Below are 12,361 nucleotides of genomic sequence, written 5' to 3'. Positions count from 1 at the left end.
TTCAAAATGGTCTTAGGTGCTTATCATTCTGGACTGCCAGATATTTACTAGCAAGTTTACTTAATTGTCAGACTTTCATATGAGGAAACTTATTTAGAAGTAGTAGGATGGGAAAAACTAGGAGGAAATCTGAATAACCAGTTGTGCATGCTTTTTAAAAATATCCTTGAAAGATGAAGGGAAAAATATGAAATACACTTCATAAGGCCATTTCAGAATCTTTTTCTTATAGTAGATTAAACAAAGATTCAGTATTGCAAACAAAATAGAGGTGAATCAATAAGAGATTTTAAAACCAGACTAGTTTTCAAAAAATATTCTGTGGCAGATACATGAGAAAAAAATAAATATATGGAATCTTTTTCTGTCTTTTATAACTAAGCTCACACCTATAGTTATAATAGGAAATTGCTAGATGCTCTTTAATTTGGCTGACATTTTTTCAATGAGCCTCAGAAAGTAAATTTAAAAACATTTATGGTCCTCCAGATAAACTGCAGGCCTTCAAAATAAAAACAAGACCAAAAGGTCCTCTGATTTCTTAGAATTGAGAGCTTATGGAGAGACACAGACAGATATTACAAACAGAAGGATCATTGGAAGAAACAACCTCACACCCATGCTAAGAACAGAAGGGTCACTATCCAAATTCTGTCCTGTGATTTCACTCACAAGAGAGACTGGTTTCCAACAATTCTCTGTTTACCCTGTAAGCTCCCAAGGAGAATTATCTGTCAATATAAATGGTCTCTTATGTCTTTTTTAAAAAATGTGTATCATTATATACTTTATTAATCCCACTACCATCGAACATCTGATCCCACAGACACAGTTCTAAATTATCTAGAAATCACAAAATAAAACAAATTGAATGGTAGCAAGAACGAAAGAGAGGAAAGGTGTTTTTGCTTACAGTAGAAATGTCTGGTGGAGCCAGAAGATAATAAAAAACAGCCTTGAATATGAAGTGAACATATTTTGCCTTTGTTTATAAAAGCCATTTATGTAGTGAACATTTCTGCAGTCCTGAATCTTTTAGTGCCAACCTGTAATTGTACTTTGAGATTACTATTATAAGCACACTGCTTTAGTCTTTGTTATGTTACCCCTGCCAATTTAATAAGTAGATAGGAATCTACTTTGTAATAGGGCTACCAGATAACATTTACCACAGAAGGATTATTTTTAGAAGTTCCATAATATAGCTGATGTGGACATCAATATGCATAATTTAAGAAGTAACCAGAGAAGAGGCTATAATCCCAGGGCAAAAGACAGTAAGTGGAAAAAAGCCTGTAGGAATTCAGATGAGTTTTTCCTGATTATCTTAAACTTTTCTTTTTGCATGTACATGAACATGTTAGGCATGACTTAGGACTATCATGTAAAAAACCTAACACAAACTAAAGACATATGCTTATTATAGACTATATCTTGATCCAGTAACCAAAGTTTATTTTCATTTGTCTCAGAATATCTCTCTGTAGCCTCAACTAAATTATCAAAGCATTATCAGATTTTAAATGAAGACTACCTTTAAATATGGGTTCAACAAGCAGTACACTCTCTATTGCTAAGTGAAAACACCAAACTAGTTTATTACCTATTATGAAGTCTAATTTTCTCCTCATCTTACTATCAAATTAACATTTTCTATACACTAACTCTCTTAGTCTTAACCAATAAAGGAGAAGCCCAGGATTGTGTTTCTCAAGTTTAAGCAATATCCATGAACAAAATGGGTATTTTGGACAATTCCATGACAACTCCTGATTTAATAGTGTTTATTGATAGGTCCTATTTTTAAAATAAAAAGGGACGATATTACCAGAATATTCAATAACTACTCCAGACTGTCTTATAACACCCAGTCTCCTATCAGAAATCAAATTGTCTCAAATGTCCAAATTTGTAGTCTTCTCTAGAGTGTGATAATATGTTCTTTTAAATGGTGGACAAATATGTAAATACTATTGGTTGTTTTACTTAGAGACTAATTCATTACTCTAAAAGAGTATGAAAAAAAGTGACACACAGAGACAGAGACTTGCTAGCCAAAATTACTGATATCAAGGTAGAACCTACAGTAAAAGAAACACCAGTAATAAAGGGATCACTGCTCTAAACAGCCCCTCTGATTAAGGTCCTTATGTAAGCTTTCTCACAGCTTTTTGTTAAAAGACAAGTCCGTGGGGAGATTCAGGAATTCCAATTATAGGTTAACAAACTTGGCCTCCAATTCTAAAAAGAAACAATGGTAACAATCTGGATATAAAATACATAAGAAAACATTATTTGATAATGTCTGCCATTAGATAACCTCAAAAGAACTGCAGAAAATTCTCTTTGAGACAATCCATAAGTGTAGTCTCTTAAGTTCGAAAAACTTAATTTTTTTTATAGTAGCGTGATCACTGAGTTAACTAAAACAGGTTCTATTTGGGCAGTATGAAGCATAGAAAAGAATTTTTTAAATCCATTAAATTAATGCAAAAAATTAATACAATGAAAGGACTTATAGTTCTTTTTTTTTTTTATAATGGAGTAAAAGGTACCGTACTTGCCCTCCTGCCATGAATAACTAGAAAGTAAACAAAATATATGAAACAACTGCATTATGATAATTGTTTTTATTACAAAAAAGAAAACAACATAAAATTAAAGATAAGATTAGAACTTAATGAGAAAAAAGATGTAAATTAAACTCAGTAAAGTATAGAATGTAATAAAGAGTAGCAATTAACTAAAAAACAGAGAAAATAAACCCAAAGTAGTTCTTTACAAAGATTAATAAAATTGATATACCTTTATGTAGACTAATCTTATGATGAGGAATGAAAAAGTGACAGCATTACAAATCTAAGAAACTTTAAAAAATACTAAGCAAATATATTATGATCACTCTTCAGAAGCAGTATGGATTGCTACACAAAATTTGGTTCAGATGTCAAGACTAATGATGCTTGTGCATGCCAAGAAGATATAAAAATGTTTATTACTTGCATAATGAAGTTTTTGGGGAGAGCAGGGCAAGAACCCAAGCTATTGAAAATGTTTTGAGAGACCAGGGAAAGGAGATTGATTTTTAAAAAAAAAATTTTTTTATTGTGGTGATGGTATGGGGTTGGGATGAGCGTTCTCTTGTGTAGGCAGGGGCTTGCATGGTTTGAAATTCCCATTGATATCAAAGGAAGGAATATACAGGCTCACTTACTGGCTTTCCCAGATATGAAGCAGAAAGGAAAGGCAGAGGGCTGAAGTTGAAAAGCTGTCAGCTCTCAAACATCAAAAAATAGAATCAGACTTTTTATTATAGAATATTATGAACAAATTTATGGCAATTTTATAGCTTAAAATAGATAAATGAAAGATTAAAATAATCAAAACTTACAAAATAAGCAATAGAAACTCTGAATAATTGTGTGTGTATGTGCATGTATTTATGTGGAATCAAATTCATTAAAAGCACCTCCTTAGAAAGAGCTTCACTGTTGAATTCTTTAGGAAAAAATAGTACCAATCCATATGCAAACTTATTTAAAAACAAAGGAGAAGAAATGCTTTTTTGAGGCCAGCATTGTCATAATGATAGAAACAGACCAAGACATAACAGGAAAACAAAAAACTTTGACGATCTTATGAACATGACATAAAGTCCTTAACAACATTTTAACAAATTGAATTAAATGCTATATAAAAAGGATAATACATCATGACCAAGTAGGATTATCCCAAGGATGCGTATTTGGTTTAACATTCAAAAATCAATGAATATAATTCATCACATGAACAGAATAAAGGAAAAAAATTATGATCATCTCAATAGATGGAAAAAAGGCATTTGCCAGTATTCAAAACCCATTCATGATTAAACAGAACAAAACAAAAACAAAAACTCTTAGCAAGCTTTAAATGAAGGAAGCTTCCTAAATCTGATAAAGGTCATCTATAGAAAACCTACAACTGATATCATATTTTGTGAAGTACTGAATGTTTTCTCCTAAGCAAAGTAAGACAGGAATGTTCACTGTCATATCTGCTTATTATTGAACTAGAAGTCCTAGCCAATGTAGGATATAGTGATAGAAGACAATAGGATTCAATAAGAATCAGTAAGAAACAAAGAATAAGAAACAAAAAGAGATTGAAAAGCAAAATAACCTGTCATGATATCTAGACATTGAAAACCTTAAGAAATATATTGAAAAGCTTTTAGAAATAAGAAATGAATTTAAAACCATCAAAGATAAAAGATCAATACAGAAAAAGTGATTGTGTTTTGTTAAATATGAATATTATAAACTATTCATGAATGAAATGTAAAATAAAATAAATATGCCCTTTTAAAAGCATGAAAGAATATTAAATATTTAGTGTAATTTAATAAAACATGTGCAAGTCTTGTACATTGCTACTTAAAATACATTGGTTGAGATTAAAGAGGTCTCTATACCTGGAGAGATTGATCATGCTCATTGATTAGAAGACTCAAAGCTATTAAGATGTCAGTTCCCCTGAAAGTGATCTACAAAATCTCAAATTAAATCCTTCCAGATTTTTTATTTTTAAACTTACAAGCTAATTTCAAAGTTATAAGGGAATATAATAAGCTCAACAAAGCTGAAATGATTTTGAAAATGAACGGTGTTGAGGGATTTATATTAACTGCTTTTAAAAATTGCTATAAAGAGCGGGGCGCCTGGGTGGCTCAGTCGTTAAGCATCTGCCTTTGGCTCAGGGCATGATCCCAGGGTCCTGGGATTGAGTCCTGCACTGGGCTCCCTGCTCTGCTGGGAGCCTGCTTCTTCCTCTCCTACTCTCCCTGCTTGTGTTCCCTCTCTTGTTGGCTGTCTCTCTCTCTGTCAAATAAATAAATAAAATCTTTAAAAAAATTGCTATAAAGAAGGGCTTCTTAACCTGGCTACATTTGATATTTTGGGTTACACAATTCCTTCTTCCCTGGAACATTCTTGTGCATTGTCAGATGGTTAGCAGCATCTTTGGCCCCTGTACAGTAGAAGCTAGTAGCATCTCCCACCCCGTATAGTTGTGACAACTAAAAATGTTTCCAGACATTGCCTAGTGTCTCCTGCAGTCCAAATCATCCCCAGTTGAGAACTACTGCTATAAAGTTATGTAATTAAGACAGTGTGATATTGGCCAAAGGATAAAAATAAAATTCACTGGAACAAAATAGATATTGTAGAAATAGACCAACACATTAAGTCTGTTGATGTTTTTTACAAGGTGCCAAAATAATTAAAAGAGAAAGGGTAATCTCAAAAAATGGCTTCAGAACAACTGGATATCTATAGGTAGAATAATACACTTCAACTCTTCACAGCTTACATAAAAATTAATTCAAAATAGATCACATTTCTAAATGTTATACCTAAAGCTCTGAACATTCAGAAAGAAAACAGGAGAAAGTATTCATGACAATGGAATAATCTAAGACTTTTTTAGATCAGATCACTGTGCTGATCATAAAAATCCAGAGTGCAAAAATTAAATAAGAAAGACTCCATAAACTGTACTTTATCAGAACTAATAATTTCTGTTCTTTTAAAGATAGTTGAAAAAATGAGAAACCATGCTACCAGACTGGGAGAAATTATTCCTGATATTTGCAAATGACAAAAAAATGTCAAATCATTCTGCTTTCAGCTTAATACAAATTGTATCAAAAATGTATGAAAAAGCGTAGTACTTATGTATGAATGTGTATAAGGAATATATAAAGAACTCTTACAGTTGAACACAAAGACAAGTAGTCCAAATTAAAAAAAAAAGCCAAATAATTTGGACACTTCATAAATGAAGCTAAACAAATGGTCAAAATAAAAATATTTTTTTTAATGATGTTTAGTATCATTCATCAAGGGGGACGCCTGGGTGGCTCGAACAGTTAAACGTCTGCCTTCAGCTCAGATCATGATCCCAGGGTCCTGGGATTCAGCCGCCACACCAGTTTCTCTGTTCCCAGGAAGCCTGCTTGTCCCTCTCCCTCTGCCCTGCTTGTGCTCTCTATCAAATAAATAAATAAAAAATCTTAAAAAAAAATCATTAATCAAGGAATAACTAATTATAAATACAATGAAATGCCACTATACACATCATAGAATGACTGAAATTAAAATGATTGATGAAATCAAGTGTTTGTGAGAATGTGGAGCAATTGGAGTTCAAATGCATTGTTGGTGGGAATGAAAACTAGTACAAATACTTAGAAAAACAACTGCTCAGTTTCTAATAAAGTCAATGAGCACCTTCCATCGGACCCAGTGATTGTACTTGTAGGTATTTACTCAAAAGATATAAAAATACATATCCAACCAAAGAGTTGTACATAAATGTTCATGGAAGTTTTGTTTATAATAGCCCAAAACTGAAACAACCCAAATGTTCAAAAGGTGGATGGATAAGCAGATTGCGATATATTCATATAAAGGAATATTACTCAGCCATAAATAGGAGCAGAATATAAATCTTATGCACAATATTCCATGTTTAAGTCCTAAAAATCCACTATGTGTAGCGAAAGAAACCAATCACAAGAAAGTATATTGCATGATCCCATTTATATCAAGTCCAGTACCATAAATCAATTAAAGAGGCATATAGGAACATTTTGGGATGATAGAAATGTTCTACAAATTTATTTGCATATTCCTTAGTTGGGTGAATACATTTTTGGACATTATCCTTTTAAAATGTGTAGTTTTTATTTTATGTAAATTATATCTCAGTAAATCTATAATACAAATAATTAAATGGAAATAAATTATTTCCCCAGATTTACATACAACACTAGAATTTGTAAGTTCCCTGGGATGTAGCCCCAAAACGGGTCTATCCTTTTTTTGGTCCTTCATTTCTGATTCTTCACAGATGATATAAAATAAAAGGAAAACTTAAAAAAATAATTCCTAGCTGGAGGCATGCTTATTTTGAATTTTAAACTCTGCATAGATATTGATTTATTTATTTTACTAATATGAACATTCTCATCTGCTTATTTGATAAGAAGAACTAATTTCATTATTCTCACTGTAATTGAAACAATTTGGCTTCATTATTTTTTTATTTTAATTTTTTTAAATTAACATATAATGTATTATTTGTTTCAGGGGTACAGATCTGTGATTCATCAGTCTTATATAATACCCAGTGCTCATTATAACACATACCCTCCCCAATGTCCATCACGCAGTTACCCCACCCCCTCCCCTCCTGCAACCCTCAGTTGGATATATATTCTTTTATGTTTTGTGTTTAGTTAACTGTTTTGAAAATGCTATACCAAAATCTTTATGATAACAATAGCTATAATAATAATAGCTAACTTCTAATTACTCACTGAGGATACACATGCCTTTTTATATCTATTTATACATGAGTTGTTAAAATATAAACTAAACAAGTTAAAGAACCTATGCAATAATAGTTATGAAGAAGCAACCTGTGCAGAGCTAATACTGGAGTACTATTTTCATTGCTAGAGTTCTACTGCCCTCTGCTGATTACCATATCCCGTATTAATGGGGAATTAGAATCCATAGGAACTGTGTAACTCCTTGCAAATCCATGAAGACTGAACATAAAAAAAAAAAAAGTAATAACCTCAGAATTATCTCCATCAGTTGATCTCAATTCTGTGGTGTATTATATGCACTAAAGAAGAAACATGAATCTACATAGAGTTAGAATTGCATGCAACATAGCCCTTTAAAAGGTGAGGTATCCTTAGAAAAGAGATACCTTATTTTATTGAACTCAAATTTGAGGCTCCCAAAATTGAAGTGAATTTATCCAGTTAAACTCAATGATGTCGTTAGTGGTGAATCCAGGAATAAAATATAGAGCTTGTCTCTATACAAATGGAGCTTAGCCAAAATTCAACTCTGCTGAACACATCACACATGGTCCAAATTATTTATAAAAACCAGATAGCAGAGAATAATATGAAAAATAATTGAATGTGGCAACTCTTTTTTTCCAGGTACCCTTAAACACTATTTGAGTTTCCTTCCTTCCTTTCTCCCTTCCTTCCCACCTCCCTCCCTCTCTCCCTTTCACTCTTTCCTCAGTCTTTCTGTCTCTCCTTTTCTTCTTTCTCTCTCTTTTTTAAAGATTTAATTAATTAATTAATTAATTTATTTATTTATTTGCCAGAGAGAGAGAGAGTACAAGCAAGGGGAACAGCAGGAAGAGGGAGAAGTAGGCTCCCTGCAGAGCAAGGGACACAGAGAGAGAACAAGAGGGAGGGTGGCAGGCAGAGGGAGAGGGAGAAGAAAGCTCCTTACTAAGCAGGGAGCCAGATGTGGGGCTCGATCCCAGGGTCCTGGGATCATAACCTGAGAGGAACCCAAATGCTTAACCGACTGAGCCACCCAGGTGTCCCTGTCTCTCTTTTACTTTCTTTCTCTCTCTTTCTCTCTTTTCCTTTCTCCCTTCTTCATTTTTCCCTTTGAGTAGCAGAACTCTAAATACTGAAGACACTGATAATGACTGATAGGAATAGTATGAGGTCAAGATAAAGAGCCACTTCATTGTTCATTTCTAGTGTGCATTTATATCAATACCAGTATTTATATCAATATTGTTAACCCTGTACTCCCGTGAGAAAAAAAAACTTTATCAACTGGAGTTTAGTGTTTATGTGCATGTCCTTTTGCCTTAAGCCTTCAAGCTTCATTCATATCCAAAGTTACTTAGCAACTTTTCCTCCCATTTCCTTCAGTGAGATTGTTTTATGTATTTATAATACAGTTATATTCTCTTTACACAGTCTGGATTCCATCCCGGGCTCCCCAAACCTACTAAATGATATTTTAATTTGCATACATTAAGATTTACTCTTTGTACTATAAAGGTCCATGGGTTTTGAGAAATGAATGCATAATGTCTTGTATCCACTATTATGGTATCATAGAGAATAATTTCACCACCCTAAATAATTTCTGTGTTTCATCTATTCAGCCCACTCCCCAGGCTCCTGGCAACCCCTACCTTTTTACTGTCTCTGTTGTTTTGCTTTTTCCAGAATGTCGTATAATCAGAGATATGGTATATAACCTTTCCAGACTTGCTTCTTTCACTTAGCAATATGCATTTAAGGTTCCTTTATGTATTTTTTATGGCCTAATAGCTCATTTCTTTTTTATCACTGAATAATATTCTATCACATGGATGTATCAGTTTTTTTTTTATCCATTCATCTATCGAAGGTCATCTTGTTTGCTCATACATTTGGTGATTATGAATAAAGCTGCTGTAAATATTCACCAGCAATGAATGAAAGTTCCTGATGTTTCACATACTAATAAGTACTGGATCATTTTTTTAATATTAGCTTTTATAATATGTGTGTAGTGGTTTTGATTTGCAATTTCCTAGTGACTAAAGATGTTGCACATTTTTTCATAAACTTATTTGCCATTCATTAGTGAGTTATCTGTTAGGATTCATTGTCCATTTTTAAATTAGGTTGCTTTGTTTATTTATTATTGCATTTTAAGTGTTTTTCTATATTTTGGATACAAGTCCTTTGTCAAATATGTGGTTTGCAGATTTTTCCCAGTTGGTGGTTTGTTTTTTCATTCTCTTAAGTGTCTCATTCTGTCTTGCAGAGCAGACATCCTTTTACTTTAATAAAATCCAATTTAACTTTTTCTTTTGTGGATCATGCTTTTGGAGTTGTATCTAAAAACTCATTACCAAAACCCAAGGCCATATAGATTTTTCTCCTTTGTTTTCTTCTAGAAGTTTTAAAGTATTGAATTTTACATGTAGGTCTATAATTCATTTTGAGTTATTTTTGTGAAAGATCTGTATTTGGGTTCTTTTCTTTTCTTTTTTTGAACAGGGATGTCCTATTATTTGTTGAAAGACTACTGTTTCTCCACTAAATTGCCTTTGCTGCTTTGTCAAAGATCAGGTGACTGTATTTGTGTGTGTTTTTTTCCGAGCTCTCTGTCCTGTTTCATTTATTTGTCTATTCTTTTGCCACTACAAAGAAGCATTTAATTACATTATAATAAGTTGAAATCAGGTAGTGTGAGTCCTTCAGACTTGTTCTTTTTCTTCATTATGGTGTCGACTACTTTGATCTTTTGACTTTCCACGTAAAGACTACCTTGCTGAGATTTTAACTGAGATTGTGCTGAATCTATAGATCAGGTTGGTAAGAAAAATGACATCTTAGTAAGTTTACCAGTTGCAAACAAGGCATATTTCTCCATTTACTTTGATCTTTGGTTTCTTTTGTCAGAGATTTTATAGTTTTTTTACATATAGGTCATGTATATATAGCTAGATTTATGCATACATTTTTGGGTGTTATTTTAAATGGTATCTTTTTAAATATCAAATTTTGTCCTGTGATCTGTAATCATTTACTAGTTTCAGAATTTTTTTTTTTTGTCAATTCTTTGGGATTTTATATATAGATTATTATGTCATCTGTAGCAATGTTCATTTTTTTTCACTCTACTTTTTTCTTTTCATCAAACCAGATAATTTCAATTGACCTGACTTTAAGTTTGGTAATTCTTCAGTAAATTCATATCTGCTATTAAGCCTCTCAGTAATTTTTCTCATTTCAGTTATTATAATTTTTAATGCCAGAATTTTTATTTTGTTCTTTTTTACAATTTTATATCTTTGTTGATAGTCTTTATTTGGTGAGACATAATGTGATACTTTAATTTTTTAGTTCTTTGAACATATTTTTAAATAGCTGAATTAATGTCTTTTCTACTAAATCCAACATCTGGGTCCCCTGAGAGATATTTTGTGTTGGTTGCTCTTTCTTCTATATATGCGTTAAAATCTCATCTTTCTTTTCCTGTCTCATAATTCTTATTGAAAACTGGACATTTTATGTAAGATATTATAACATCTCTGCATCCGACTTTGTTTTTGTTGGTATTTGTTATTATTGTTCACATTGCTATTCATTTGTTCAGTGACTTCCCTCTTCTAATTCTTTAGATTGTTTATTCACTGAAGTATACTATCATGACTTCTGTGAATGGTGAAATAAAATGGAGTCACTTATGTTAAGGATTTTTAAAATGGAGCTGGGAGGCCATTAAAGAGGTGGGCCTTGTGAATGCTCTTACCAAGGGGAACCATGGACCTTTGGTCTGGGCCAAATGACTAATATTCCAAGGACTCTGTAGGAACAACATCTGCAGCTTGTTACAGTAATATATTTTTGCTTAGTGATAGCCTTAGCAACCACTACGTTTAACCAAGATTAGTTTTTTGCCATCAACATCAATCAAAATTCTTTTTAAGCAGTGTATACAAGCATTCCCCCCTTTGTCTTAAAAAACCCCTGCCTTTTTGTTCCGCAGGAGGACACAGTTCAGGCTGCTACCTGAATCTGTGCTCCCTGAATTACAACCTGAGACTCCAAATAAATGCTTTTGTCTTATTTCAGTTCTTCTTCTTTTATCTGTCAACATTCCTCTGCTAGCTTTCTTGTGTATTTAAATTCTAGTTTAGTGTTTAAACCTGGTTTCTAGAAGTCATCCCTGGGTCAGTATAGTTTACTTGTCAGCAATAATCAATGAGAAGATTTAGAAATGCTTGAGCTACTCTTTGCTGAGGAGAACTATGGATGAAGTCATACCTTTAAACCAGGGAGCTTACAAGTTAGCGGTAGCTTTCACTTCCTGCCCTAAGAGGGTCTCCTGTCAACTAAACAGAGTAACAGGGCCTTGTCTTTTCTGGACCTCTCTATCCTGGGTGTACAGACCTTCACCTACATGAAGACTTTTAAATTCCCAAAATATGTGATGGCTTTTCAAAATTCCCTCTGGTTGTGTCTTTTTTCAGGTTTTACTTAAAAGTGTTGTGTCAGGTTCTGTTTGTCTCAACTACGATCACAGCCTGAGCAGCTGCAGTATTACCAGCATACTGTTATTATTTTTAGTTTTTCAGTAATGTCCTAAAGATGGAGGGTTTTTTTGTTTTGTTTTGTTTTTGCAGAGCTGAGCTCAGAGTCAATAAAATAATGACAAAATTGTGGTCATGGAAAATTTTCAGGAAGCTGCTAGTTTGTTCAAACTATTGACTGCTCTGGGTATATACCTATTAATAGAGGCCAAAAGAAGTCAGGTCTCACTGTTAGCTCTAAGTCTACCAGCTTTTCTCAATCACCATGCCACCTAGCTGAGGAGGAAAGGGGGATAAGTTACAGCCCCAATTAAAACACCACAGACTCCACTGTTCTTACTGAGATTGAGCAGTTTTTTGTAAATAAACTCTTCAGTTTGTTCTGTTCCTTTAGTGACTTTCAAGAGTTCTAATATGGTTGAGTTTAATTGCTTACTTAGTATCTTCATTGAGT

Source organism: Ailuropoda melanoleuca, chromosome 5, assembly GCF_002007445.2.
Source record: "Ailuropoda melanoleuca isolate Jingjing chromosome 5, ASM200744v2, whole genome shotgun sequence".
Lineage (NCBI taxonomy): Eukaryota > Metazoa > Chordata > Mammalia > Carnivora > Ursidae > Ailuropoda > Ailuropoda melanoleuca.
Note: the sequence above shows the minus strand (reverse complement) of the source record.